Source organism: Lepus europaeus, chromosome 12 (genome assembly GCF_033115175.1).
Source record: "Lepus europaeus isolate LE1 chromosome 12, mLepTim1.pri, whole genome shotgun sequence".
NCBI classification, from domain to species: domain Eukaryota; kingdom Metazoa; phylum Chordata; class Mammalia; order Lagomorpha; family Leporidae; genus Lepus; species Lepus europaeus.
In genome coordinates this window covers 33,328,222-33,346,065 of record NC_084838.1, presented here as the reverse complement: position 1 = coordinate 33,346,065, position 17,844 = coordinate 33,328,222, and the positions used below count along the sequence as shown (strand labels likewise).

Sequence of the window (17,844 nt, the reverse complement as noted above, 5' to 3'; positions counted from 1 at the left end):
TTTAATTAGTTTTTTAACAGATTAAATGTGATTTGTGAATATAATCCTAAGAACATGATGATTTTCTCTTCTTCCCTCCCTTCCCTCTCTCTTCCTTCTACCCTGTGCTTTTTTTTTTTTTTGCCATCAGGGTGAGCAATAACATGCTTGTCTGAGAGTGATTTTTACCTAGGCAACTAGATCTTTCAGGAATGGAAACCTTAGACATTCAGAAATATGACATAAATGAAGTCTTTATTTTGATATAAAACCCATTACTAAAATGTTATAGTTTTCTTTTTAAAAGGTACATTTTTAGTTACTAAAAACAAAAGCTCTCAATTACAAACCAAGCACTCAGGTCTGAAAACCTTCAGAATCAGTGAGTGTTAAGAATGGGTGGGGAACTGGCGCTGTGGTGTGGTGGGTAAAGCTGCTGCCTGTAGTGCCGGCATCCCACATGGGTGTCAATTTGAATCCTGGCTCCTCCACTTCTAATTCAGCTCTCTGTTATGGCCTGGGAAGGCAATGGAAGATGACCCAGATGCTTGGGCCCCTGCACCTATGTGGGAGACCAGGAAGAAGCTCCTGGCTTCAGATTGGCACAGCTCTGGCCATTGTGGCCATCTGGGGAGTGAACCAGCGGATGGAAGATCTCTCTCTCTCTCTCTCTCTCTCTCTCTCTGTCTCCCTCCCTCCCTCTGTAACTCTGCCTTTCAAATAAATCTTTAAAAAAAAAAAAGAATGGGTGGGTTGTTGATATTTATCTTCTTGTCTAATCCTTTCATTTCACAGACGACACTGAGTGTTTGATAGAGATCAGTTCTCCATAGTTCTCGTACAGTGCTTTTCTTATCACCTGCCTCTATAAATGAGCTTTTTAAAATTATTATTAGAAGGGATGTTGCTAGCTTTTTCCTACTTTAACTGTTACTACTGCCTAATAACTTCTTTAAAAATCATTGTGCTCTTCTTCATCAGTGTGGGCTCAGCTGTGATTTCTTTGCTTCTGTTCTATCTCCTGGTCACTCTGACTACCATCTAGAAACCAAATGGCTACTTAAACCAGTTTTCTTCTCAGTGACTTTCTGACCACACACTATATGACATCCATTTACAGAGTGACCCAGTGCTCCGCACATACACATGTAGAACTGATACATATTAGGTTAAAAACACTTTTGTAGAATAATACTTACCTTTATTAAATGCAGTAAACCCCCATATTAATATATCCTCCTTTAAAAAATGTTGGTAGTGGCCCACTAAATTGACTTTATAGTCCACTAGTGATTATGACCTATGGCTTGAAAATAGCACTTAGACTGTAACTGTAATATATATATATATATATATATATATATATATATATATATATATATATTTCTTGCCATATTTTCAAGTATGAGTATTCAGATAAAAATATTTTATCTTTCCTCATTTGGAAATGTCATTCCTGTCAGAAAAAATGCTTTATAACCAATGTGGTTTCCAAAGAGCAGCTAAAAATCTTTCTCTGGATGTAAAGCTCATTCTCTTTCTAATAGTTAAATTTTAAGAACATGTGGTATTTTTGTAGAATGAATAAATGGTACTATGTCAGTTAATTAGTGATATTTTTTATTTAGCCATGTAAAATGAAATGGGTTGAAATACATTGCATACTTCTCAAACAGAATCTACAGAATACTTTTTTTTTTTTTAAAGATTTATTTATTTATTTGAAAGTCAGAGTTACAGAGAGAGAGAGAGAGAGAGAGAGAGAGAGAGAGGTCTTCCACCTGATGGTTCACTCTCCAGTTGGCCGCAACGGCTGGAGCTGCGCTGATCCGAAGCCAGGAGCCAGGAGCTTCTTCCAGGTCTCCCACATGGGTACAGGGGCCCAAGGACTTGGGCCATCTTCTGCTGCTTTCCCAGGCCACAGCAGAGAGCTGGATGGGAGGTGGAGCAGCCGAGTCTCGAACTTGCGCCCATATGGGATGCCGGCACTTCAGGCTAGGGCGTTAACCGGCTGCACCACAGTGCCAGCCCCAGAATATGTTTTTAGTATAGCCGTAATGTTATGCTTCGTAAACTCTGTTAAAGATTTCAGAGCATGTTTACGTTTTTTCTTTCAGTTCTTCTTATCAGTTCTGTCTGATAGGTGGGGCAAGAAGGATTATTTGACCTCTGCAGGGGAAGGTGAGCTCAGAAGAGGCCAAGTGGCTCCTCAGCAGCAGAAAGAGAACGCAGGTCTTAGGTCACCATGTTGTGCAAACCACCGATGTGTGCTGGTTGTTTCACCAGTACAATTAAGGCTTAATTCTGAAGTTTTTCAGTGTTGGCTTTGTGGCACAATGGGTTTAAGCTGCTGCCTACAATGCCAATATCCCATATCAAGGTGCTGGTTCCAATTCTGGCTGCTCCGCTTCCAGTCCAGCTCCCTGCTAATATGCCTGGGAATGCAGCAAAGGTGACCCAATGACTTGGGCCCCTGACACTCACATGGGAGATGTGGATGGAATTCCAGTCTCCTGGCTTCAGCCTGGCCTAGCTCTGGTTGTCTTGGCCATTTGGGGAGTCACTAGCAGATGGAAGATCTTTGTCTTTGCCTTTCCTTCTCTCTCTGTCATTTTGCCTTTCAAATAAATAAAAGTAAATCATTAAGTAAAAAAATAAGTTTTCTTCTTCCTTGTTAGGTTGTTAGCTAGTGCATCTGTGTGCTGTCAGTGTACTTTGTCAATGAACCTGACTGTAGATGCTCCTACTTGTAATTTACTTCCCTGGAATAGGAAACAGTATACTAGTAGGAACTGTATCTAATGTAGGAATAAGTTGTTAAGTATGTAGATTCTTCTGATTGAAATGCATACATTTTGTTTATTGTATATATAGTCTCTCATTTGCTCAATGGCTATTTTCTTCCTTTCTTTCTCTCTTTCTCTCTCTCTCTCTTTCTTTTTCTCTCTTTCTCTCTCTCTTTTTCTTTCCTTTTCTCTCTCTCTCTCTCTCTCCTCCCCTCCTCCCTCCCTCCCTTCCTCCTTTCTTCCCTTCCCTTCCCTCCCCTCCCCTTCCTTTCCTTTCCTTTCCTTTCCTTTCCTTTCCTTTCCTTCTTTCTCTCTCTCTTGCTCTCTCTTTCCTTCCTTCCTTCCTTCCTTCCTTCCTTCCTTCCTTCCTTCCTTCCTTCCTTCCTTCCTTCCTTCCTTCCTTCCTTTTCTCTTTCTCTCTCTCTCTCTCTCTCTCTCTTTCTTTCTTTCTTTCAGATTTATCTTATTTATTTGAATGGCAGAGTTACAGAGAGAGGGAGGACAGAGAGGTTTTGGGGGCTGGCGTTGTGGCATAGGGAGTAAAGCTACCACCTGCACTACCTGAATCCCATATCGGCAGCAGTTTGAGTCCTGGCTATTCCACTTTGGATCCAGCTCCCTACTAATGAGCTTGGGAAAGCAGCAGAATATGGCCCAAGAACTTGGGCCCCTGCACCCACATGGGAGACCCAGAAGAAGCTCCTGGCTCCTGGCTTCAGACCAACCCAGCTCTGGTTTTATGGCCATTTGGGGAGTAAACCAGCAGATGGAAGATCTCTGTCTCTCTCTGCCTCTCTTTAACTCTGCCTTTCAAATAAATAAATACATCTTTTAAAAAAAGAGAGGTTTTGTGTCTGCTGGTTCACTCCTCTCAAATGGCTGCATCAGCTGGGGCTGGGCCAGTCCAAAGTCAGAAGCCAGGAGCTTCTTCCGTGTCTCTCACGTGGGTGCAGGGGCCCAAGCACTTGGGCCATCCTCCGCTGCTTCCTTAGGCACATCAACAGAGAGCTGGATTGGAAGTGGAACAGCTGGGACCTGAACCCGTGACCATATAGGGTGCTGGCATTATAGGCAGTAGCTTAACCCATTAGGCCACAATGCCGGCCCTAGTAAATTCTATTTCTTATACCATGTGTTGTTAGCACCGCATGCCTGTTTTTTCTAAACAGTATTTCTAGTCTGTCCAAGGCTGAGATTGTTTGCTATAAGATAGCCACCATTTTTTCTGTGGACAGTGTACCACACAGCCGTAGAACTCTATCCTGTCAGCTCATTTTACACACCTGACCTAAATCCCTGACCAGAAATAGTGTGGGGAGTCTGTAGAATCATCTGACATAATGCCTAAACAGGGGAGCTATAGAAATCCTCAGATTATTCCTTTTGAACTTTGTCTGAGATGTGCTTTATGGAAATAGTCCCTGCGTGTCTGCCTCTTTGACATCAGGCTCCTCCGGAGATGCTGTCTCCATTTTCTTCCCCGAGTGATGAAAATATCCGAGAGTTCCTCAGAGAATCCTGTAATGAGCAGAAGGACAGACAGCACTGAGAAGCAGCTTAATCTCGCTGCTGGATGCTGTCATTCGGGGGACCATTTTCAGTTGTGACAAATTCCTAGTGCATGGTACAATCTGATGAATCTCTCTCTCAGAAGGTACAAGAAATCTTTTTCCTTGTTTAAGCAGAATAGTGCTATACATTCATGTACTGCAGTGTATTCTTTTTTCTGGGAGCTTTATATACTTTTTGGAAAAAAGTATGAAAAAAGTGCCTTTTAAAAACTATCCTTTTTTTTTTTTTTTAAAGATGATTTGTTTGATAGGCAGAGTTATAGAAAGAGGGAGGTAGAAACACAGAGAGAGGTCTTCCATCTTCTGGTTCACTCCCTGAATGACCACAACAGCTGGAGCTGACCCGATCTGAAGCCCCAAGCCAGGAGCTTCTTCTGGGTCTCCCACATGGGTGCAGGGTCCCAAGGACTTGGGCCATCCTCCATTGCTTTCCCAGGCCATTAGCAGGGAGGTAGATCAGAAGTGGAGCAGCTGGGACTTGAACCGGTGCCAATATGGAATGCCGGCACCAAAGATGAAGGCTAACCTGCTAAGCTACAGCACCAGCCCCTAAATTATACTTTTATACTCTTATTTCCTCCTTCTGAGATGACAGTAATTTTCAGAATTTAGCATTGCCTTATTCTGAATATATTGAATACTAGACTTAGAAAATTATTTAGATTTAATGAATTTCAACCATTGTATCAAGGATTATAATTGAAAAATTATTTTTTTTGAAAACAAACAACTATTAATTATTTTATCTGAAGCATAATCTAGATGTTAGCAGTGACAGGCTCCTTTTTTTTAAAAAAAAAGTTTATTTTTCATCTGCTTCAAAGGCAGAGTGATAGAGAAAGAAAGGCTGGTTTTCCATCCACTGCCTCATTCCCCAGATGCTCCCAATAGCCAGAGCCAGACCAGGCCAATGACAGGAGCCTGGAGCTCTATCCAGGTCTCCCACGTAGGTAGTTGGGGCCCAAGCACTTGAGCCATCGCCTTCTGCCTGCCAGAATGCATTAACAGAAAGCTCGATCAGAAGCAGAGTAGCTGGGACTTGAACATGATCAGAGGTTCAGGCTTCCCAAGTGGCAGCTTCCCTCTGCATCACAACACCTGCCCCCAGGACAGGCTCTTTTGTCCAGAATTGTCTTCCTAACAGTTCCTTGACAGCTGTAAGTAAACCCTTCTTTTTTCCCTTTCTGTTTTTTTTTTTTTTTTTTTGAAAGAAAGAATGCAAGAGAGCTCCCATCTGCTGGTTCACTCCCCAAATGCCTATGTGGCTAAGTCTGGGTACGAGCTGGAGACTCCATCCCGGGTCTTTCAATGGGTAGCAGGAACCCACTTAATGGAGCCATTACTGTTGACTCCTAGGGTGTCCATTAGCAAGCAGCTGGAAACGGAAGCTGGAGGCTGACCTAGAACCCAGAATATGAGACTTGGGTGTGTTTATCACGAGGCCAAATCCCTGCCCCAAGAGATTTGTTTCTAAAGCACAAGACTCCTTATTTCCACTGCCTCTTGCAGTTTCTCAAATGCACTGTTACTCTGATGCTTTCTTGCTCACTCTGTCCCTGTTCCCTCTTCCTGGAGTCCAATCTCTCTCTGCTTGTTTGACTCCTACTCCTCCTTGGAGACGTATATAAAGTTTGATTAAGGTCAGATGTCACCAGCTCTTCTTGAAAGCCTACCTTACCTTCTTTCACAACCTCTGTGAGTTAGATGATATATTCTGTGTTCCTCCATGGTCCTGAAAAAAACCTTTTTGCCTAGTGCTTACTGCACTGTTAAGGTTGTCAGCAGATTTTGGGTTCCCTGAGGCCAGGGACTTTGTCTTGCTGGTTTCTGTACTGGGTGGATTTTCCTTAAGGTTGGGTATCTTAGGGTAGGTCTTTTTTGAATGAAGGACAGTCAACACTAGGACTTTATTATTTACTGAGAGCTGCTTAGAGGATTGTTACGAGGATTTAATGTGTGTGTGTGAAAAAGACTGGTATTGAACTTGTTGCAGGTTTGATGAGGTATTTGTTAAGTCTAAATAACTTCACATGAAGTAGTTTAAACAGCATTTTTCTAACTGCTAAATAAACGTAGCGTATTGAGAAGAAATGGCACTTTCGATGTATAATTAGAAGAAAAGAGAAAGGATTGATGTTTTTCAGTAATAATAGCAATAATAATACTACCTTTCAGAAGTTCGCATTATTTGATATATTATCTCGAAGGGCTTTATACAAATTTTACTTGATTCTCTCAGCAGTGTTGTTTTAAAGGTGTGGAGTTGTGATTTGCTAAAATCATAAAGCTAAATCTTAGAAGTCATTTGATTTATTCATTTATTTATATATATATATATGCATTCATTCCTTTGAAATTCACAGTGCTGGGAATTCAAAAGCTTTAGTAGGCTGCACAGTGAAAGGTCTCCTTCCCACCACTGTTCCCAGGCACTCAGTTGCCTTCACTAGAGGCAGTCCCTGTGATCTGTTTCTTGTTCAGTCTTTCAACGGTATTTTATACAAGCAAATATGTGTATCTCTCTCTTTCCTCTTTCTAAACCAGTGGCAGCATGCTATATACATAGTTCTGTACCTTATTTAAAGTTTTTGTTATAACATTCACATTGCATAAAACATACACAGGGGTAGGTGCCTGGCACAGTGGTTAAGTCACCACTTGGGATACCCACATCACATATCAGACCATATGGTTCAAATCCTGCCTCCTTGGTTTCTGATTCAGCTTCCTTCTGCTGTGCATCCTGGGAATCAGCGTATGATAGTTCAAGTACTTGTGTCACTGCCATTCTCTTGGGAGACCCAGATTAAGTTCCAGGTTCCTAGCTTTGGGCTGGCCTCCTGCAGGCATTTGGGGAGTAAACTAGCAGAGGGGAGATCTCTCTATGTCTCACAAGTAAAATCAAAGTAAAAATAAATAAAATGCATACATATAATTTAAGAAATACTAATTTGAAAGCATCTATGTACCTAAGAGCCAGGATATAAAGTAGAATATTGACATGTTTTCAGTACCAAGCATGAACCTAGCTTTAGAAGGAAGGCACAGGAGTGTCACTATTGGGTGAAGGCTTGCAGAAGACACACTGAACAGCCTTGGGGTCAGAGTGTGCAGTTTTGGCTGCCCAAAGAGCTTACACGGTTCTCTTTTGGGAAAGCCCATGGCCAGGGCTGTGAATCTTGGAGTCATGGAGTTGCAGAGGTAGCTGACAGATTTGAAGTGATGGGTGACTGACAGAAATGTGATCAGAGAATTGACTACTCTGTGTTTTCTCCTATTTAATCTCACCATTGCCTCTCTGCAGCCCTCCAGTGTATGTTAACTAATTGAGTGTGCTGAGTTGGTTCAGGCCACAGGATGTGGAAGGGAGCGCAGGAACTTGATCACCTTTGGTTAAGACAAACCAAGTACAGATAAGAATCTGGGACAGGCTTACCTGGGTCTTGTGGCTAGAAGGGGGGTATAGGAGCACTAGGCACTGGCAAAGATGACAATCAACACAGCTGCCTGCAGAATTTAACTGTGTTAAACTATTTCATTGTGGACAGATTGCCCTCTGCGTCTCCTTTATAACTGTCCTCCTGGGATCTTCCTTCAATATTGCATGTTTTCTAACAGCAATCAATTCTCTGACACCTGCCAGGTATATCCAACAAGTAAGGTTAAATTCTGACACAACTTGGGGTCTGTGTAAATCCCACATCCTACCCCCACTTTAAAACCAGGCGACCTTGGCCGATGCCGTGGCTCACTTGGCTAATCCTCTGCCTGCGGCGCCGGCACCCCAGGTTCTAGTCCAGGTTGGGGCGCCGGGTGCTAGTCCCGGTTGCTCCTCTTCTAGTCCAGCTCTCTGCTGTGGCCCGGGAGGGCAGCGGAGGATGGCCCAAGCGCTTGTGTCCCTGCACCCACATGGGAGACCAGGAGGAAGCACCCGGCTCCTGGCTTTGGATCAGCAAAGCGCCGGCTGTAGTGGCTATTAGGGGAGTGAACCAACGGAAGGAAGACCTGTCCCTCTGTCTCTCTCTCACTGTCTATAACTCTACCTGTCAAAAACAAAACAAAATAAAACAAAACAGGCGAATTCTACTCTGTCCAACTCACCACAAATCTCAGGGTTCCCATAGTTTGCCAAAATGATGTGCTGAACTCAGAAAACCACTACCCTTGCCACTGTTTTATTTGGAAAGGATACAAATGAACCACCAGATGCAGAGAAACAGAGTGAAACATCCAGAAAAGTCCTGAGCCCAGGAGCCTCTCTCCCCATGGAGCCAGGGTGCACCAACCTCCCAGCAGGTGACCCAGAAGCTACCAAACATTCCTTGTTCTAGCTTTTTTTTTTTTTTAAGATTTATTTATTTACTTGAAAGAGTTATACACACACACACAGAGAGAGAGAGAGAGAGAGAGAGAGAGAGGTCTTCCATCTGCTGGTTCACTCTTCAGATGGCCACAATGGCTGGAGCTGCACCAATCCGGAGCCAGGAGCTTCTTCCGGGTCTCCCACGAGGGTGCAGGGGCCCAAGGACTTGGGCCATCTTCTACTTCTTTCTCAGGCCATAAGAAAGAGCTGGATCAGAAGTGGAGCAGCCAGGACTCGAACCAGCGCCCATATGGGATGCCAGCACTGCAGGTAGCAGCTTTACCCACTATACCACAGCGCCGGCCCCTTGTTCTAGTTTTTTAACTGAGTCTTATTTAGGGAACAATCATTGGCCACCACCAGTGATTTAACTCAATTTCCAGACTATCTCCCTTCCCTAGAGAAGACACAGTGGGGCAGAACTGGGGAGGCTGAGTTCTAACCTCTCCCAGCTGCTCTACTTTCCATTTCCCTGCTAATGTAACTGGGAAAGCAGCAGAAAATGGCCTTGGGGTCTTTGCCACCCATGTGGGGGACCCAGATGGAGTTCCAAGCTTCTAGCTTCATCCTGGCCCAGCACTGGCTGTTGTAGCCATTTGGGGAGTGAACCAGTTGATGGAAAATCTTTCTTTCTCCTTCTCTTTCTCTTCCTCCCTCCCTACCTCCCTCACTTACTCACTCACTGTCTCTGTAACTCTGCCTCTCAAATAAATAAGTCTTCAAAAAATATGACAGCCTCTTGAGCCATGAAAATATTCATATACTTTGCCTTAAGAATCCTTGTCATGCTGGTGTTGTGGCATACCAGGTTAAGCCACTGCCTGCAGTGCCATCATTTCATATGGACATTGGCTTGAATTCCAGCTGCTCCACTTCTGATCCAGCTCCCTGTTAATGCAGCTGGGAAAGCAGTGGAAGATGGCCCAAGTCTTTGGGACCTTGCCACCCATGTGGGAGTCCCAGAAGAAGCTGTTGGCTCCTGATTTTGGTCTGGCCCAGCCCTGGCTTTTGTGGTCATTTGGGTAGTGAACCAGTAGATGGAATATCTCTCTGTCTCCTCCTCTTTCTCTGCCTTTCAAATTAAAAAAAAAATGCCTGAATCTGATGCTATTTTAAGGAACTTAAAAAAAAAAACTTGTTACTTTAGTGTCTTTAATGATTATAGGATCCTTTAGCTTCTATTTCTTTTTTTTTTTTTTTTGGCCAAACCTGATAATTAATATTAAAGAAAAAAATTTTTTTAACTTGAGAGAGAAAGAAAGATCTGATCCACTGCTTCATTTCTCAAATGCTCAGAGCAGCTGGGATTGGGCTGGGAGCCAGGAATGCAATCCAGATCTTCCACATCAGCAGCAGGAACCCAGTTTTTTGAGCTATTACAGCTGCCTCCCAGGGTCTGCACTGTCAGGAAACTGGAGTCAGGAATTGAAACTGGAGACCAAACCCAGCTCCTCTGAAGTGGGATATCGGCATCTTAAGAGCCACCTGCTCAATTAATATATTTTCAAAGTTGTTCGTTTTTCCTAGATTTCCATACTTGATGGCATGAAGTTTATTACCTTTTATATAATAATCCCATTAAACTTTCCATCTTTTTTCATTCCTGATATGTATTATCAGTATGTGTGTGTATGTGTGTGTGTGAGTGTGTGTATATATATGTGTGTGTATATATATATATATATATATATATATACAATATAGATTGATTTATTTGAGAGGCAGAGTTACAGAAACAGAGAGGTCTTCCATCGACTGGTTCACTCCCCAAATGGCTTCAACAGCCAGAGCTGGGCCAATCTGAAGCCAGGGGCCAGGAGCTTCTTCTGGATCTCACATGTGGGTACAGGGGCCCAAACACTTGGGCCATCTTCTGTTGCTTTCCCAGGCCATTAGCAGAGAGCTGGATCAGAAGAGGAGCAGCCAGGACTTGAACTGGTTCCAGCGCCGCAGGCGAAGGTTGAACCCACTCTGCCATAGTGCTGGTCCCCCATATTGTTTTTTCTTTTACTTTTTGTCCCAGAAAGAAAACTTATAAAAGAGCCTGCTTTGTTGATTTTAAAGTCGTTTTAAAGAATCAGCTTTTCGCTTAATTGATCTTCTGTTTTGCCTTTTTTATTTCTGTTGACTCATATTTCCCTTGTTTTCTTTTTAAATTATATTTGTTTTTATTTATATAAAGGGAACAAATTTCATATATGCAGTTTTAAGAGCATAATGATTCTTCCCATCCTACCTTTCTTCTCCTTTTTGTTTTCATTGAATTTTTTCCCCCAATTGTTTTTTTCTCACTTCTTATATAGAGGTTAGTGGTTTAGCTTTTAGCCATTCTTTTGAGAAGAAACTTGGAGGTGAGGGATTGAACTAGGTGGGTGTCTGGGGACAAGAGGTGTGTGAGCAGAGAAAGCCCTGAGGCAGGAGTGCCCCCGGTTTGTTGGAGAAAAGGGAGGGGATGTCAATTAGGGAAATAACCTCCTTAACCTGTTTCATTTGGCAGCATCCATGCTCAGATATTTGTTGTACGAAACAGTGAAAACACTGTCTCAACTTCTCCCTTAGCTTTTAAGCTTTCATATTCCATTTTCCTATTGATAATTTGTAATTGTCAGGATTAAATGAAGGCAATGTGGCTACACCCTCACACTAGGTGCCAAGTCAGTGCTTGTTAAAGTGTTTGGAAGCTGGCATAATCACTAAAGAGTGATTTCTTTTCGAGTGCACCCTTCTGTGATTTGGGCACCCGGCCCTCTGCTGCTGTTATGGGTTGGCAGGCACCTGTAATCACTGTGAGCTGTAGTTGCTGTGGCCTGTAGAGTTGAAACTTTTCCTCCTGGAGCCACATTTGAGATGCTAATTTAATTTTCTTTCCACACATACCATTGGAGACAGTAGTGATGGGTTGTTCCCAGAGTTCTTAGTCTTGGCTGCAGTGAGGAGCATCCTACAGAGGAGCACTGTCTTTTTACCTCCCCTTGATTGTGGCATTTCCTGGCTGAGCTACTATTAAGGGATGCCACACATTAAGTCAGCAATTACTGGTTTCTCCTTTCTGGATTGGTACAGTAAGTCTCTATGGTTGCTGAGCCTTTTCCTGTTCCTGAAATAGTTTTAAATATTCTCTTGTGTTAATCATGTTTTTTTTTTTTTTTCCACCCATCTGAAATTTGCTCACTTTACTCCCTTAAATCAAAGGTGAGCAATTTTTTTTTCCTGAAATGGGCTGATCTCTATCAAACCCACCTCTTTAAAGACGTAAAACCCAGTCTTAACTTGTGAGTGTACAAAACCAGTCCTTGGTCTGGATCTGCTGTAGCTTGCCAATCCTCGCTTTAAACAACCCATCAATTATATGTATATAACACACACATACATGCACACATACACACACACGGCCTAAAGTGGCAGCATGTAGTGTCTTTATTCCATTAAACTGTGCTCTTTTTCCCTTTGTTATTTCTTATTAATTACTTTTATTTTCATTGTTTCTTCATTTTCTTCACATTTTTGTTTTCTATCCATCATTTCTACAAACAAGAGGTCTGCTTTGCTAGTGAAGCATTTGACTTTGACCCTTTCCTTTATTACTTTATTTATATAATTTAAAATTTTCCTCATTCCTTGGAGCATATTGAAGAGGAAGAAGAGCTTCCCTTCTTTGGGTCATCTTTTTTAATTACCATTTTCTCATTTTTCTTTACTACTAGGAATGTATCAGAAAATCTGTTAACTTTACCACATTTCTTTTTGAAATGACTTTTGTATGTTTCCTTGCTTGATTAGAACAGCTGTATTCTGCTGGTCCTGTTTTTCACTTTACTGTCACAGTGACAGTAGCTTATGTAGAACCATCAGAATAATCATTCTCAAATATTGTTTTTGTTGTTGCGCCAGTTAGAACAAACATGTATTTGGATTTAATGTTCAGTACAGTAATTAGGAATTTGGAGTATGCTTTTAAAAGCCTTGTTTTATTTTGATATGTTAAAAATATCTATGGCAATGAACATAGATTCACTAGAAATATTGTAGCCTGTATATTCAGATCAGGCTATGTTTATTTATACTAGAAGTCTGCTATTTCATGTCAACAGTGAAGCCACTGATATTTGTGTATCAACTCCTTTTTAAATATATGTATTTTAAAGATTTACTTTTATTTATTTGAAAAACAAGTTACACAGAATGAGGAAAGAGACAGAGATATTCCATATGATTTTTTTCTCAGGAACTTTATATTTTAGAAATACAAATTTCATGTATTTCATAAATATAACTTTAGAGACATAGTGATTCTTCCCACTGTACTTTTATTCCTACCCTTCTTCTTCCTCGCTCTCCGATTCCCATTCTTGTTTTTTTTTTTTTTAACTAAGATGTGTTTTCAATTAACTTTATACACAAAAGTTTAACTCTGTACTAAGTAAAGAGTTCAACAAATTGTATAAAAATGTTCTTCAGCAGCTGAGACAAGAGCTGTTCAAAGTCATCACATCTCAGAGTGTCAATTTCACTTTTATAGATTACCTTTTAGGTACTCTTTAGTTAACACAGATCAGGGAGAACATATGGTATTTGTCCTTTTGGAACTGGCTTATTTCAGTAAGTATGATGTTTTTCAGTTTTATCCATTTTGTTGAAAAAGACAGAATTTCATTTTTAACTGCTGTGTAATATTCCATGAGGGATATATCCCATAGGTTTTTTTTTTTTTTTATCCAGTTGATGGACTTTTGGGTTGATTTCATATTTTAGCTATTGTGAATTGAGCTGCAGTAAACATGGGGGTACAGATAGCTCTTTCATATGCTGATTTTATTTCCCTTGGGTGAATTCCCAGGAGAGGGATGGCTGGGTCATATGATAGGTCTGTGTTTAGATTTCTGAGGTATCTCCATACTGTTTTCCATAGTGGCTTTATCAGTTTAAATTCCCCAAAGTGGGTTAGGGTATCTTTTCCCCACATCCTCGCCAGCATTTGTTTGTTGACTTCTGTATGAAAGCCATTCTAATGGGGAGTGAGGTGAAACCTCATTGTAGTTTTGATTTGTATTCCCTGATGGCTAATGATTTTGAACATTTTTTCAAGTATCTGTTGGCTATTTGAATTTTCTTTTTTGAAAAATGTCTAAGTCTTTTACCCATCTCTTAACTGGGTTGTTTGTTTTGTTGTAGTTTCTTGAGCTCTTGAATATATTCTTTATCAGTTACATAGTTTACAAAGAATTTCTCCCATTCTGTTGGTTGCTTCTTCACTTTGCTGAGTGTTTCCTTAGCAGTGCAGAAACTTCTCGGTTTGGTATAATCCTATTTATTAATTTTGGCTTTGACTTCCTGTGCCTCTGTGGTCTTTTCCAAGAGCTATTTGCCTATGCCAATGTTTTGCAGGATTTCCCCAATGTTTTCTAATAATTTGATGGTATCAGGTCAGAGATTTAGGTCTTTGATCCATTTTGAATGAATTTTTGTTTAAGGTGTAAGGTAGGGGTCTTCATACTTCTAGACATGGAGATCTGGTTTTCCCACCACCATTGTTGAAGAGACTGTCCTTGCTCCAATGATTCATTTTAGCTCCTTTTTCAAAGATAAATTGGTTATAGATGTGTGTGGGTTGATTTCTTGCATTTCTGTTTTGTTCCATTGGTTTATCCTTCTGTTTTTGTATCAGTACCAGGCTGTTTTGATTATAACTTCACTGTTGTATGTCAAAATGTGGTAATGTGATGTCTTTGGCTTTGTTTTTATTGCGTAAAATTGCATTAGCTCGTTGGGGTCTTCTGTGTTTCCATATGAGTTTCAGCATTATTTTTTTTCTAGATCTGAGAAGAGTCTTTGGTGTTTTGATGGGATTGCACTGAATCTGTAAATTACTTTTTGTAGTATGGACATTTTGTTGATATTGATTTTTCCAGTCCATGAACATGGAAGATTTTTGTATCTTCTTCTATTTCTTTCTTTAATGTTTTTAATTCTAATTGTAGAGATCTTTGATGTCCTTGGTTAAATTTATTCCAAGGTATTTGAATTTTTTTGTAGCTATTGTGAATGGGATTGATTTTAGAACTTCTTTCTCAACTGTGGCGTTGTCTGTGTGTACAAAGGCTATTGATTTTTTTGTGTTGATTTTTTTTTGTAAAAGATTTATTTATTTTAAATATTGAATTAGAGAGAGAGAGAGAGAGAGAGTGTCTTCATATGCTGGTTCACTCACCAAATGGCTGCAATGGCTGGAGCTGAGCCAATCCAAAGCCAGAAACCAGTTCTTCTGGGTATCCCACATGGGTGCAGGGACCCAAGCACTTGGGATCAGAAGTGCAGCAGCCAGGATTTGAGCCTTCACCCATATGAGATGCCCATGCTGCAGGCCAGGGCTTTAACCTGCTGCACCCAGTACCAACCCCTGTGTGTTGATTTTATATCCTGCCACTTTACCGAACTCTTTTAGGAGTTCTAGTAGTCTCTTATTGGAGTTTTGTGGATCCCCTATATATAGAATCGTGTCATCTGCAAATAGAGATAGTTTGACTTCCTGTTTCCCAATTTGTATCCCTTTGATTTCTTTTTCTTGCCTAATGGTTCTGGATAAAACTTCCAGGACTATCATAAATAGCATGGTGAGAGTGGGCATCCTTGTCTGGTTCTGAATCTTTTCCCCATTCAATAGCATGCTGGCCGTGGGTTTGTCATAAATAACCTTGATTGTGTTGACAGATGTTCTTTATATACCCAGTTTGTTTAATGTTTTCATCATGAAACGATGTATTTTATCAAATGCTTTCTCTGCATCTGTTGATAATCATATGGTTTTTGTTCAGCAGTTTGTTAATGTGATGTGTCACATTGATTGATTTGTGAATTTTGAACCATCCCTGCATACCAGGGATAAATCCCACTTGAGAGAAGAGGCTGGGCCAGGCAGCCCAGGACTCTGCACTGCTCATTGCCGCCTTTGCGCTGCCCTGTGCACTGGCCCTGTGTGCAGCTTCTGCCCCTTGCAGACATGGCCTTACATGCTGCCACCACCACTGCCGTGAATATTGGAGTAATTGGTGCAGCAGGCCTGGATGATCCAGAAATTTTAGAAGGAAAAACTGAAAAATATGTGGATATACCATTTGGCAAGCCATCTGATGCCTTAATTTTGGAGAAAATAACAAATGTTGATTGCGTCCTCCTCTCCAGGCATGGGAGGCAGCACAGCATCATCCTTCCAAAGTCAACTACCAGGCTAACATCTGGGCTTTGAAGGAGGAGGGTTGTACACATGTCATAGTGACCACAGCTTGTGGCTCCTTGAGGGAGGAGATTCAGCCCGGTAATATCATCATTATCCATCCGTTCATCAACAGGACCATGACAGGGCCTCAGACCTTCTATGATGGAAGTCATTCCTGTGCCAGTGGACTGTGCCATATTCCAATGGCTGAGCCGTTTTGTCCCAAAACAAGAGAGGTCCTCATAGAGACTGCGAAGCTGGGACTCCAGTGCCACTCGAAGGGGACAGTGGTCACAACTGAGGAACCTCATTTTAGCTCCTGGGCAGAAAGCTTCATGTTCTGCACCTGGAGAGTGGATGTTATCAATATGACCAGTGTTCCCGAGGTGGTTCTTGCCAAAGATGCTGGAATTTGCTATGCAAGTTTTGCACTGGCAACAGATTACGATTGCTGGAAGGAGCACAAGGAAGTGGTTTCAGTGGACCGGGTTTTAAAGACCCTGAAAGAAAATGCCAAAAAAGCCAAAAGTTTATTCCTCACCACCATACCTCAGATAAGGTCCACAGAATGTCCAAAACCCTCCACAACTTGAAGAATATTGCCCAGTTTTCCATTTTATTACCAAGACATTAAAATAACACGGCTGCCTAAAAAAAAAGGTGACTTTGTAATTCAAGTCATTGTGGGAATTTCTGCCTAACCTGAGAAAAAATACCTGAGAAAGATGTGCAGCTTTCATGCACTTGGCTGGGAGAGAAAAACACATGTAGGAAAGAGAGTACACTACAAATGCTCAAGACTCCTCCTGGAAGACCTGGACTACTTCACAACATGAGAGAAAAAGCAAGTGCCCAGTCCACATGTGGGTAAAAATCTTACATTTTAAAATAAAACAAGATACCATTCTTCTCTCTGTTTATTAAATTTGTAGCAGTAAAGGCTGGCAAATATTAACTAGTTTCTTGTGTTACCAAGGACTTTGAGGAAGAAATGGGACTCTGACTACTTACTGATGTGACTGTAAATTGGTACAATCTTTGGAGAGCAGTTTGATAAAATGTATCAACAAGCTCAAAAATATATAGGCAAGGGGGCCGGTGCTGTGGTGCAGTGGGTTAAAGCCATGGCCTGAAACACTGGCATCCCATATGGGCATCAGTTTGAGTCCCAGCTGCTCCACTTCCCATCCAGCTCTCTGCTATGGCCTGGGATAGCAGTAAAAGATGGCCCAGATCCTTGGGCCGCTGCACCTGCGTGGAAGACCCTGAGGAAGCTCCTAGCTCCTGGCTTCGGATTGGTGCAGCTCTGGCCTTTGCAGCCAATTGGGGAATGAATCAACGGATGGAAGACCTCTCTCTCTCTCTCTCTCTCTCTGCCTCTCCTCTGTGTAACTCTGACTTTCAAGTAAAATAAATAAATCTTAAAAAAAATAGGCATTTTGTTATGTAGATTATCTTAGGAATTTCTCCTTCAGAAATTATCACATACATGTATAAATAAGAATTTTGAACAGTATGTTAATATAGCAAATTTTCAAAACAATATGAATTATCCAACAATTGAAGATAATTTGTGGTTTAATTGTGAAGCAGTCAACTGAAAATCATGTTTTCACATTATATTTGAAATCTAAAAGAAATGATTGTTTTATAATATGAAAAACTATGCATTTTACAGTACTTGTTTTAAAATGCCATGTTAATGTACAGAAAGACTAGAAGGAAGTATACAAAATCTTTTATTATATTTGGGAGAGGAGATACTGGCTAATTTTTATTTTTTTTGAATCTTTCTGTATCTTCATGGTTTTCTACAGTGAATATAATCAAATAATAAAGTTGTAAAAAAAAAATAAATCCCGCTTGATCCGGGTGAATGATCTTTCTGATGTGTTGTTGGATTCCATTGGCTAATATTTTGTTGAGAATTTT

At 41.1% G+C, this 17,844-nt stretch overlaps 1 protein-coding gene and 1 pseudogene across 1 annotated transcript in view; both read left to right on the top strand.

Moving 5' to 3' along the window:
* The window catches only part of TMEFF1 (transmembrane protein with EGF like and two follistatin like domains 1), a 121,712-nt gene that overhangs the window by 61,882 nt on the left and 41,986 nt on the right, over positions 1–17,844 (top strand). The gene's annotated exons all lie outside the window — the stretch shown is intronic.
* Positions 15,697–16,546, top strand: LOC133771220 (S-methyl-5'-thioadenosine phosphorylase-like; annotated as a pseudogene).